The following is a 12475-nucleotide window of genomic DNA, read 5'->3' as shown; positions in this document are numbered from 1 at the left end:
TCTGTAGAGAAGGACTTCATCAGTCTCTAGAGGGACTTCATCAGTCTGTAGAGAAGGACTTCATCAGTCTCTAGAGAAGGACTTCATCAGTCTCTAGAGATGGACTTCATCAGTCTCTAGAGATGGACTTCATCAGTCTGTAAAAGGACTTCATCAGTCTCCAGAGAAGGACTTCATCAGTCTGTAGAGAAGGACTTCATCAGTCTCTAGAGATGGACTTCATCAGTTTCTAGAGATGGACTTCATCAGTCTGTATAGAAGGACTTCATCAGTCTGTAGAGAAGGACTTCATCAGTCTCTAGAGGGACTTCATTAGTTTCTAGAGAGGGACTTCATCAGTCAAGAGACGGACTTTATCAGTTTCCAGAGGGACTTCATTAGTTTCTAGAGAGGGACTTCATCAGTCTCTAGAGAGGGACTTCATCAGTCTCTACAGGGACTTCATTAGTTTCTAGAGAGGGACTTCATTAGTTTCTAGAGAGGGACTTCATCAGTCTCTAGAAGGACTTCATCAGTCTGTAGAGAAGGACTTCATCAGTCTGTAGAAGGATTTCATCAGTCTGCAGAAGGACTTCATCAGTCTGTAGAAGGACTTCATCAGTCTGTAGAAGGACTTCATCAGTCTGTAGAGAAGGACTTCATCAGTCTGTAGAGAAGGACTTCATCAGTTTCCAGAGGGACTTCATTAGTTTCTAGAGAGGGACTTTATCAGTCAAGAGACAGACTTTATCAGTTTCCAGAGGGACTTCATTAGTTTCTAGAGAGGGACTTTATCAGTCTCTAGGGGGACTTCATTAGTTTCTAGAGAGGGACTTCATTAGTTTCTCGAGAGGGACTTCATTAGTTTATAGAGAGGGACTTCATCAGTCTCTAGAGGGACTTCATCAGTCTCTAGAGAGGGACTTCATCAGTCTCTAGAGAGGGACTTCATCAGTCTCTAGAGGGACTTCATCAGTCTCTAGAGAGGGACTTTATCAGTCTCTAGAGGGACTTCATCAGTCTCTAGAGAGGGACTTCATCAGTCTCTAGATAGGGACTTCAGCAGTCTCTAGAGGGACTTCATTAGTTTCTAGAGAGGGACTTCATTAGTTTCTAGAGAGGGACTTCATCCGTCTCCAGAGGGACTTCATTAGTTTCCAGAGAGGGACTTCCTCCATCTCTAGAGAGGGACTTCATTAGTTTCTAGAGATGGACTTCATCAGTCTCTAGAGGGACTTCATTAGTTTCTAGAGGGATTTCATTAGTTTCTAGAGAGGGACTTCATCTATCTCTAGACAGGGACTTCATCTATCTCTAGAGAGGGACTTCATTAGTGTCTAGAGAGGGACTTCATCAGTCTCTAGAGAGGGACTTCATTAGTGTCTAGAGAGGGACTTCATCAGTCTCTAGAGGGACTTCATCAGTCTCTCTACATCAGTGTCTAGAGGGACTTCATCCATCTCTAGAGAGGGACTTTATCAGTCTCTAGAGGGACTTCATCAGTCTCTAGAGAGGGACTTCATCAGTCTCTAGATAGGGACTTCATCAGTCTCTAGAGGGACTTCATTAGTTTCTAGAGGGATTTCAGTAGTTTCTAGAGAGGGACTTCATCTATCTCTAGAGAGGGACTTCATCTATCTCTAGAGAGGGACTTCATTAGTGTCTAGAGAGGGACTTCATCAGTCTCTAGAGAGGGACTTCATTAGTGTCTAGAGAGGGACTTCATTAGTGTCTAGAGAGGGACTTCATCAGTCTCTAGAGAGGGACTTCATCAGTCTCTCTACATCAGTGTCTAGAGGGACTTCATCCATCTCTAGAGAGGGACTTCATTAGTGTCTAGAGAGGGACTTCATCAGTCTCTAGAGAGGGACTTCATCAGTCTCTCTACATCAGTGTCTAGAGGGACTTCATCCATCTCTAGAGAGGGACTTCATTTGTGTCTAGAGAGGGACTTCATCAGTCTCTAGAGAGGGACTTCATCAGTCTCTCTACATCAGTGTCTAGAGGGACTTCATCCATCTCTAGAGAGGGACTTCATTAGTGTCTAGAGAGGGACTTCATCAGTCTCTAGAGAGGGACTTCATCAGTCTCTCTACATCAGTGTCTAGAGGGACTTCATTAGTTTCTAGAGAGGGACTTCATCAGTCTCTAGAGAGGGACTTCATTAGTCTCTCTACATCAGTGTCTAGAGGGACTTTGTTAGTTTCTAGAGGGACTTCATCAGCTACACGTCGCCACAGAGTCGGGCGTCACTGGACCTTTTGTGTGTTTGTCTGTCTCTCATATTGCTGTTTGAAAGCCAATGACGGGCACACTTTTATTATTGACTGTACATATGATTGTTTTCTTTTTGTTTTATTGTCTATGTGCTTTCCTCCTATTGCATGTTCATGTTCATGTCACCGTGTTTCTTTAATGTCTGTCTGGTCGGGACGCTTTCAATGGCCAGAACTTCTCCTCACAAAGTTAAAGTTCAGAATTATCATTGAAATATCATAAATACTAAATTAAGCTTTTTTTCATTCACATGAGAACTTTTCAAATTGCATTTCATGATTGTAATATTTGTTTCAACACTATTACACTACAATGTTTGTCACATTCCTTCCCCTCATCAAGGTCATATACATTCTTTTGCTGTTATCGAGAGGTTCCCTCTACTGTGCACGAGTACGTTCAGGTCTCCAAACCTTTGTCATAACTTTCTCAACCACAGTATAACTTGTTGTCCTCTGAATCTCATTCTCCTCTCCACTGTTTGTTGTAAGTGCTGCTGTTTGGTATCTGTTCTGTTCAATACAACCCTTTGAAAGGACTTGGCTCTTCTGTCCTTATTCTGGTATTCAGTCCTTTTCTGCATCCCTCTCAAACATAGTATAGGTTTTTTTTGCTTGTAAAAGTGTAAAATGGTATTCATTGTGTATCCTGTTCAAAATTATCTGAACAGAAGCCTCAGTTTTAATACTTGCAACTACTGTTTGTGGCCAGAAGAGGGCAGCACTTCCTCTAACTTGAGGACAAAGGATGCTGTCAACATACCATGGAAAGCTCAACCATCTATATATAGTTTGACACCCCTGCTCTAGAGACTGATGAAGTCCCTCTAGAGAGATAAATACCTAACAACACTGCCCCCGACGGTTCCTTTACCAAAGCCCTTAATGGATTGAGAGCAATGTCCACTGAACTAGCAGAACACTCCGGAGTAAATAACCCAGTAGACGAATGGATGACCAGCATATTCGGAAAATGGAAGGCTGTTTTCTTATCAGTGTTTCTCTCTCTCGTCACAGCGGGGGTAGTCCTGACCTTATGTGGGTGCTGTTGTATCCCTTGTATTAGACAACTCTGCCTGAAATGTATCACCACTGCTGTAGACTCTAAATTGCCCCCGCCATACCAGATGGCTTTTTTCCATGAAAGGGCCAAATTGTTAGAGAATGAACTAGAAATGGACAAAGTAAGAACCGATGACGATGGACCGGATAACCGTGATGAAGAACCACATTACCATTTCCCTTGAAGCAGTGGTTCTCAAACTGTGGCGCGCGCCCCTCAAGTGGGGCGCGGAGGTATTACAGGTGGGGCGCGGCGAGGTGACGCTCAATTTCTTTTTTTTTATAATTAAAAAAAATATATATAATCCTTTATTAATATACAGTGAGGAAATTATTCTCTACATTTGACCCATCCTTAGTAATTAAGGAGCAGTGTGCTGCACTGGAGGTTCAGGGTTTTGCTCAAGGACACTTCAACATGCAAACTATGAGAACAGGGATGAACCGCTACCTTGTGGTTTCAGGACGAACACTCTCTCCATGAACATGATAACTTTACACAGTACAAAAGTACACGAACATAAAACGTCATTAATAAATACATGGAGAAATGCCTGTACTTTCATGGATATGTTTACGTTACGCGTTAACAGGTTAAGCTGCGCATGCGCGACTCAACGATTCTTGGCGTTTTGCTAAAAGCCTCCGTGAGATCTTTTCTGCTGTTGCGTCTCTCAAAACAAAATATAGATCTAAGCTCAACATTGAGCATGAATTGAGAGCCGTATCAAAGCTACAACCCTGTTTTAAAAATATTTGTAGAGGAAAGCAGCTCACTGCAGTCACTAATACTGATACAAGGTGATGCTCACACATCTGCACTCATTTTGTTTTGCACAGGTTGAAAATTATTGTTTTTATCTTGAAAATATATTCAGTGCAAAGCAGGTTATTTGGAGCCACAATATGTATTTCTTTTGCCAAATATTAATTATTTTTTGCACAGATATTTATTTTATTTGCAATGTTCTAACAAAGTGATTCCACGTTATTAGTTATTAGTTTTTGTCTGATGGAGCGATCTGGTTTACTTGAAAGGGATTGTAATTTTCTTTACTCTATAATTTGAAAAGGCACGGATGGAGGAGTCACAAAAAGTTGGACCATTTTGTTACAATTTTGTTGGGGCGGTGGGGCCCGAACATTTTTCTTCCTCCAAAGTGGGGCCCGACAGAAAAAATTTGAGAACCACTGCCTTAAACACACCACATTTCTGCTAACTGTTGCATATCATCCATATATTCATACATTATAGGGGTGTGCCAGGATGATGCTTATATTTAGCTTATGCGCTTACATAAAACAGTCAGTAAGTAAGAAGGTTTTAGACAACGGATTGCATAACAGAAAAATAACTACTATATAATATAATAAAAAAAGAAAATCTATTATAATCAAGATACGAGCGATGCTCCCGGCCATAGAGTCTGCCATCCCCGCGAGCAGCGCCGCATAAAAACAAATATAAAGTGCATAAAAATACAACTCACCATTATGCCGAATTAGTGGGAGCCCTGCGCTTGTTTCTCTGCTAGGAGCCCGTCCCATCTCAGGGTGAAGGGAGACAACGAAACCCGAAGTGTGTTGTTTATGTCCAGTCTGGTCCGTGACTTAGTTGTGGTCGCTGTCAGAAAACCCCACTTCACAAAGATATGACGTTGGAAAAGGAAGCAGGGTCTTCAGTGCTTTTTTGGCGATCTCTGGATATTCTGCCTTGATTTTGATTCAGAACACCGGCAGAGTTGTTGTGTGGAATGTACCTTTAATGCCACCGTCATTTGCGATCTCCATCAGTTGATCTTCTTCTCGCACGGACAGCTCGATTCACCGGGTTTGTTCACAAATGGGTCGCAGATCCATTCTTTCGCAGTATGCGGTTCTTTTGTGGTTGGTAGGTATTATGATTTTTTTTTTTCATTCATTGTTTCTGTGCAGCTCGGGAGTTGGGGACCGCTGCTGTAGAACGTCTCCTCCATAGGTCACAAACAGGCACGTCGGCTCTGACCGGGGTGATTCATCTGACACCCACGGCACACCACTACAGTGTATCTACAGGATGGTGTTCAACAAATGCAACACACTGATTCTAACACTATTTAGGAACACTGGTGACACCATTGCAGCTGTACGAGGTCTGTCGTTGGTGTCAGACAAAGGACGGACCTCGTACCCGGAGACGCGATCATCATCATCATTGTCATCAGTGTCAACAGACAACGGTAGAGTAGTGGGGGTCGGTGACGGGTTGCAACTCCACTGAGACGGAGAGGGCGGTGGGGCAGGAGTGGTCCATTCCGGGGGTGCATTTGTGTTTTCACCGTCTAAAATATCTATATTTAAGACAGGGGTCTTCCCAGTAGTAAGACCCTCCTCTGTCTGCCGTATCTTGGGCCGTGGTGCGTCCACAGATGTATCGTTAGGTATACGGCCTGCAGACATACCTAGAACGCGTCTGATCGGGTCTCACACAGATAACACGGAGACGACATCTTGCTTTGAATCCACGTGAACACCAACAGCAACAACAGAAACAATAGCGATACACAGTAAATTCCCCAGTGTTAAATATGCATTGTCAAAGTATATGAACTCTTCCAGAGATATTACAACAACGTCAAGAGTAGTGGCTACCAATGTATTGCCCAGTGTTGGTGTAAATAATCGGAGTTAAACTTTTCAGTGTAAAAATGCTGTGTCAAAGTACATTGACTCTTTCAGAGTAATACAACAACAGCCAGGGTAAAACAAACCCAAGTGTGATATATTTGTACACTGCTACAAGACATAGTACTCTGTACTCTGTGAGGCTGCGCCCACCTCCTTCTCCTCTCAAACGGATCAGGAGTCTCCTCACTGCGCCATCTTGCACTTCTCCAAAGACTGTGGTACGTTTCTCTAAATCACTTCTGAAACCCCATTTTGACATTTAAGCTGCAGAGAATAAGTAGAATACCCTTATATGGTTGTTAAACATACACTACAGTTGTTTTTGTCTTAAAATACTGAATAGCAGAGAGCTAACGCGACCTAGTTGAAGGTTAGCTTAAATGTGCTGCACATGTTAAGCCAAAATAAGGCTAACTAGCTAACATCAAACTCGACAATGTGGGCAAGAGAGCTCAATGTGGAAGATTGACAGTGTTGTATTGTTTTAATGTACAGAGGACAGTAAAATAGCAAACACTGTAGATGCTCCTTTGACTGCATGGGATTAACTTTAAAGCTAATTAGTTTCATATGAATCAGTTACTGCATATAATCATTTCTTTTTTGTCCAGTTCAACTGAATTATCATTTTTTAAAGTAACATGAGTGTTGTATTGCCGTCTGCTGACATTCAGTCCTCTTTAATGTGTTTATAGCTGCAGCGCTGCTCCTCAGGCTGCTGAGGATACGTCAGCCCTTCCAGAAGAAGGCAGAGGAGCATCAAGATGCCAAATAGGTAAGTTGTTGTGTAAAATGTTTGCTGTGAGGAACTTCCTTTGGGGATTGCCTCATTTAAAAAAACAATGTCAATCTTTGTATTTCGGTCATTTCTTCAAGATCATTTCATATTTCATGAATATCTACCTATTTTGAACTGCTGGTTCTTCTGGCCTAAAACAAATCAATAAATATATATTTCTACCATCAATGCAGGTGTGTCTGTATGCATGTGTGGGATTCATTGTCCTCAAGTTAGAGGAAGTGCTGCCCTCTTCTGGCCACAAACAGTAGTTGCAAGTATTAAAACAGGCTTCTGTAAAAGCAACACAGCCATTCAAGTGTTCAGATCATTTTGAACAGGATACACAAACCTGAATGATAATGAATATCATTTTACACTTTTACAAGCAGAAAGACCTATTCTATGTTTGAGAGGGACGCAGAAAAGGTTGTTTTTCCATCCACAACATGTAATAGGTTAAAATAAAGTGTGATTTAACCTCACAGTTCACATTAAGGACGCATACGGATCCACAAACGTGTGAGTTTGTTCCGCCAATAGTACTAAAATACAACACTGAATGCCAGAATAAGGACATCTGTTCTGTATTGAACAGAACAGATACCAAACAGCAGCACTTACAACAAACAGTGGAGAGGAGAATGAGATTCAGAGGACAACAAGTTATACTGTGGTTGAGAAAGTTATGACAAAGGTTTGGAGACCTGAACGTACTCGTGCACAGTAGAGGGAACCTCTCGATAACAGCAAAAGAATGTATATGACCTTGATGAGGGGAAGGAATGTGACAAACATTGTAGTGTAATAGTGTTGAAACAAATATTACAATCATGAAATGCAATTTGAAAAGTTCTCATGTGGATGAAAAAAAGCTTAATTTAGTATTTATGATATTTCAATGATAATTCTGAACTTTAACTTTGTGAGGAAAAGTTCTGGCCATTGAAAGCGTCCCGCCCAGACAGACATTAAAGAAACACGGTGACATGAACATACAACTAATGCACATGCTCATATGTACAGTCAATAATAATAAAAGTGTGCCCGTCATTGGCATCCAAACAGCAATATGAGAGACAGACAAACACACAAAGAGTCTATTGACGTCCGACTCGCGACCCACGGGCCAATTGCGGCCTGCGGGATGATATTTTGTGGCCCCCTGCTTGACATCAAAGTTTAGTGTTAGTGAACAGTGATCACATGCACCTAATGCAAATGCTACTTGCCTCATATGCAAAGAAAAAGGTTCCGTTTTAAAGGAATATAATCGTAAGCGTCATTACTCGACTAAACACGGAGAACAGTATGATAAGTACCTGGGAGACAAGAGGAAAAAACGAGCCATGCAGCTTCAGAAAAGACTCGCGTCTCGGCAAAGTCTTTTTCATGAAGTGATGTGGTGAGTGAGTTTATCGCCAAAGCAGGAAAGCCGTTCACTGAAGGCCAGTTTCTGAAGGATTGCATGTCGCATGTCGCTGATATTCTGTGTCCAGAAAAGAAGAGCTTGTTCAGCAATATCTCTCTGTCGGCAAACACGTGGCAGCGCGGATTAACGAGCTGTCGAGTGACATCTATGTTCAGTTACGTGAAAAAGCCAGAGGTTTCACTGCATACCCTGTGGCGCGGGACGAAAGCACAGACAAAACCGACAATGCTCAGCTAGCCATATTCATAAGGGGTATTAATGAGCAATTCGCAGTGACGGAAGAATTGCTGAGTTTGTGTCCAACGCACGGTCGCTTGAGCGAGCTGGTTTACCTGGAACAGACTGGTGGGCATTACCCAGGATGCTCAAAACGGACAGGTAGCACTGGTCCAAAGGAAGTTAGAGGAGAAAAATGCAGATCCAGCAGTTGTTCTACACTGCATTATACACCAACAGGCACTGTGCAGTAAATGCTTGAAATATGAACACGTCATGTCTGTCTCCTAAAAATTACGTTCCCTGAGAACTGATACGCATTCTCAATTATGTTTGATCAGAAACGTATCTCGTCCCTGATTATGTTTGTGTTTGACGTATTACAAATACGTTTATAATCGTGTGTTTGTGTTATTGTTTTCTTTAGTGTCTTTTTTAAAGACACGTTAAAGACGGCACAAAACGAGATGTTGGAAGGCATGCTGTTGGTATATGATATGTATGTAACCCAATTTGTGTTCTGGCTTTAGCAGTGCCGTAACGGAAACACATGAGGCCCCCCTACAGAATAACCCTGAGAGGCCCCCCCGATATGTAAGGGATAATGTATTGTCCGGCGGTCATTATCCAAAGATAAACAAACAGGTATGTGAGAGAGTGTGTCCGTGCTCTTTTATTTTTCTAGACAGTCCTTGCCAATCATTTATTCTCGTAGTCCAGGCACTGTTTTGGCATGCAGATCTTCTCTCACCAAAAAGCCAACAGGGCTCACAATATATTCTGTCAATTTTGGGGGAGTAACACAGCCATCTGCGTTGTATCTTGGTTCCTTTTTTTGACACTCTATGATAAAAATCTTTAGAAAAACATCTCCCCTTAAAATGAACCTTTCCATGTCAGCATCAGTAATATCCACCGGGAAATGTGCCCGGTCACCAGGGTAAAGTGTAGTATTAGAAGTTTCATCTGACTCTGTCACACGGCTACCCGAGGCCTCCTCACTGCAGCCTGGCTCCTCACTGCAGCCTGGCTCTTCACTGCATCCTAGCTCCTCACTGCAGCCTGGCTCCTCACTGCAGCCTGGCTCTTCACTGCATCCTAGCTCCTCACTGCATCCTAGCTCCTCACTGCAGCCTGGCTCCTCACTGCAGCCTGGCTCCTCACTGCAGCCTGGCTCTTCACTGCATCCTAGCTCCTCACTGCAGCCTGGCTCTTCACTGCAGCCTGGCTCTTCACTGCAGCCTGGCTCCTCACTGCAGCCTGGCTCTTCACTGCAGCCTGGCTCTTCACTGCATCCTGGCTCCTCACTGCAGCCTGGCTCTTCACTGCAGCCTGACTTCGCTGGACATGCAGAACCTTGGCGCACGCCTGGCTCTCCCTTATCCTCTGTCACAGAATATGATTTAAGTGTCAACGGTGAATGGAACTTTTATTTTGACGGCCACAGAGATCGGGAAGCAAAGGAAGTTTGGAACGTACACAAACCAGGCATCGTTCACATAGCAACTGTCAACTGTCAAATAGCAAACTGTGAAGACCCATCCCCCGGTACTGGGGGAGCGTCTCAAGATTAAGTTTTCAAATAGTCGTATGAACCACAAATGAGTTCTAATACTTGTATTATTTTATATCATTTTTTTCAGAATTTTCTTGTGAAGAAAATGTATATTTTCAAAAAAAAAACTTTTATAACATATCTTGATCATAACTATGAACATCCAGCATGATCTACTTAAGAATGGCAGAAAAATGCTTTTCGAGCGGTTTCCGACATGTTCAAAATGTGTGCTTCAGACCCTTACCAAGGTCTCACATACTAATACACCCCTTGTTAGAAAGAACAGAGCCTAAAGAACCCGAATATGTAATGAAACCACACAAAAACAAAGTGTCGGGGTCATTTGAAGGCTTTTCAGGGGGAAAACTGTGTAAATCGGTTCAAAAATGAAAAACGTCAAAGTTCTATAAGAAAACTACATTTCCCAGAAGCCAGCTCGGGCGCATTCTCTTCAGTAGACTGCGCATGTGCCGTCTGAGGTGGATCAAAGATCGTCCATTTGGCAGGGGCAATGCTGGACCCAGAAATGTAAAATAAAAAAATCTCCGACGGTTGACGGAATTTAAAGTTCCTTATAGGTGGCTGGTAAGGATGTAGATGGCGCCGTTCGACTCCTACATGCCCACATGGTCACGGAGATGTGTGTATTATTGACATTCGTTGTTTTAAAGGATAGTTACGAGCGATTTTGTGAAACGTTACTTGCGCCGCGAAAAGTTGAGAAAAAATAAAAAAATTTAAATTGCCACGCGAGGCCCCCTGTCCATGCGAGGCCCCCCCCCCCCCCCCGCGGTGCGGGGGCTGCAGGGGTCATCTCTACGGGCCTGGGCTTTAGAAACTGTTTGTCAATCAGCATCGGAAATACACGAGGGCAAAGGGCAAAACTGCCCCTAAGAAAATGCCCCCATAATTTCCTCTAATAATTATGATAATTTAATGAACTTAGAAATGTAATGAACTTAGAAATGTAATGAACTTAGAAATTAGAAATACGCCGTCCACGTTTAAATCAACCGTCTGGACTTCCTGTCACTCGTAGCGCCGCTGCTCTCACAGCTGTTGCACAACATGCGGACACGCCGCTGCTCAAAGACGTTAGAAAAAGCATCAAACTGGCTGCTGGTCCTCTAGCAGCGCTGGAAGCGGCCGCCATTCAGACGCACTTCCTCGCGTGACATCCACCTAGCTGTGTGGCTACGGATAATATTATAAACCCAGACACGAGGGCGTTTGACGTTCCGATGTTTTTGGGATTTCCACAACAAGTATACAGCAGTGGTTATTTCCATGGTGGAAGGCGTAAATGAAACCTGTACGGAGATAAGCCCCGCCCCCTCCTCGGCGCATCCCGCTCAATGACAACATTGATGACATGTTGGTCAGTTTGTCTGCTTGACAATCACATCTTGCTGCAATAACAATGATGGAAGTGAGATGAAACTTGATCTTCTTAGATACAATATGTTGACGAAGTTTTCCTTTGGGGACAATTTGCGATGAAAAAAAGGGAATGAATCGCAATACTCAATATATCGCAGTATAAAATAGAATCATGAGACCTCTGGTGATTCCCACCTCTAGTAGGTACAACGTCATTAAGGTAACAAAAAATCAATAAATATAATTTTGAATTATAAAAAAAGAAAGAAAAAAGTTATAATTGTTAATAGTTGTTTAAAAAATGTAATAACAATGAATTACCACAAAGAAATACAATTGAATATGATTGTCTGATTTATGTTTTCTGTTCTCTATTGTTAAAAAAATCTAAGAAACACTTTGAATCTGTAGACTACTGCCTAATAGTCTTATTGTTGCCATTTGATGACAATTGCTCATATACTGTAAGCCTAAATAAGTATATTTATTATTTTGAACAAAGGTTGAATGTTATTTCACAAGTTTCAAAAAGTGCCCCTGGATTTCAGTCGGTGGGGGCAAAATTGCCCCCTAAAGAATATGTAAATTTCCGACCCTGTTGTCAATCAATGTTGTTGTTTTTGTTGCATCATGTGTTTTACCTGTGTTAAGATGAGATGCTTTTATTTTGAAGGCAGCTCGCGACTATAAAAAGGAAGTCTCATTGTATGTCAAAATCTACGGAAAATATGGATAATTTTTTTATACAAATTAGAAACAGTAACGGTATTAGCACTCCGCGGAAGAGGCACAAGGTTAGTTAAAGTTATAATAACTGTGTATGTTTTAAGGAAATTGGCGTGAGTGTTGGCTCTCTGTGTGTGTGTGTGTGTGTGTGTGTGTGTGTGTGTGTGTGTATGTGTGTGTGTGTGTGTGTGTGTGTGTGTGTGTGTGTGTGTGTGTGTGTGTGTGTGTGTGTGTGTGTGTGTGCTATTAATGCAAACATAAGTATCGTTTTTGTGCCTTACGTTGGTTTTGGGAATTTATCAATGCATTTGAAATCATCAGTCAAGTACAGGACTGTCTTTCAAAGGGTATGATATATGATAATAATAATAATAATAATAATAATAATAATAACAATAATA

This window comes from Taurulus bubalis, assembly GCF_910589615.1.
Source record: "Taurulus bubalis genome assembly, chromosome: 5".
NCBI classification, from domain to species: domain Eukaryota; kingdom Metazoa; phylum Chordata; class Actinopteri; order Perciformes; family Cottidae; genus Taurulus; species Taurulus bubalis.
Note: the sequence above shows the minus strand (reverse complement) of the source record.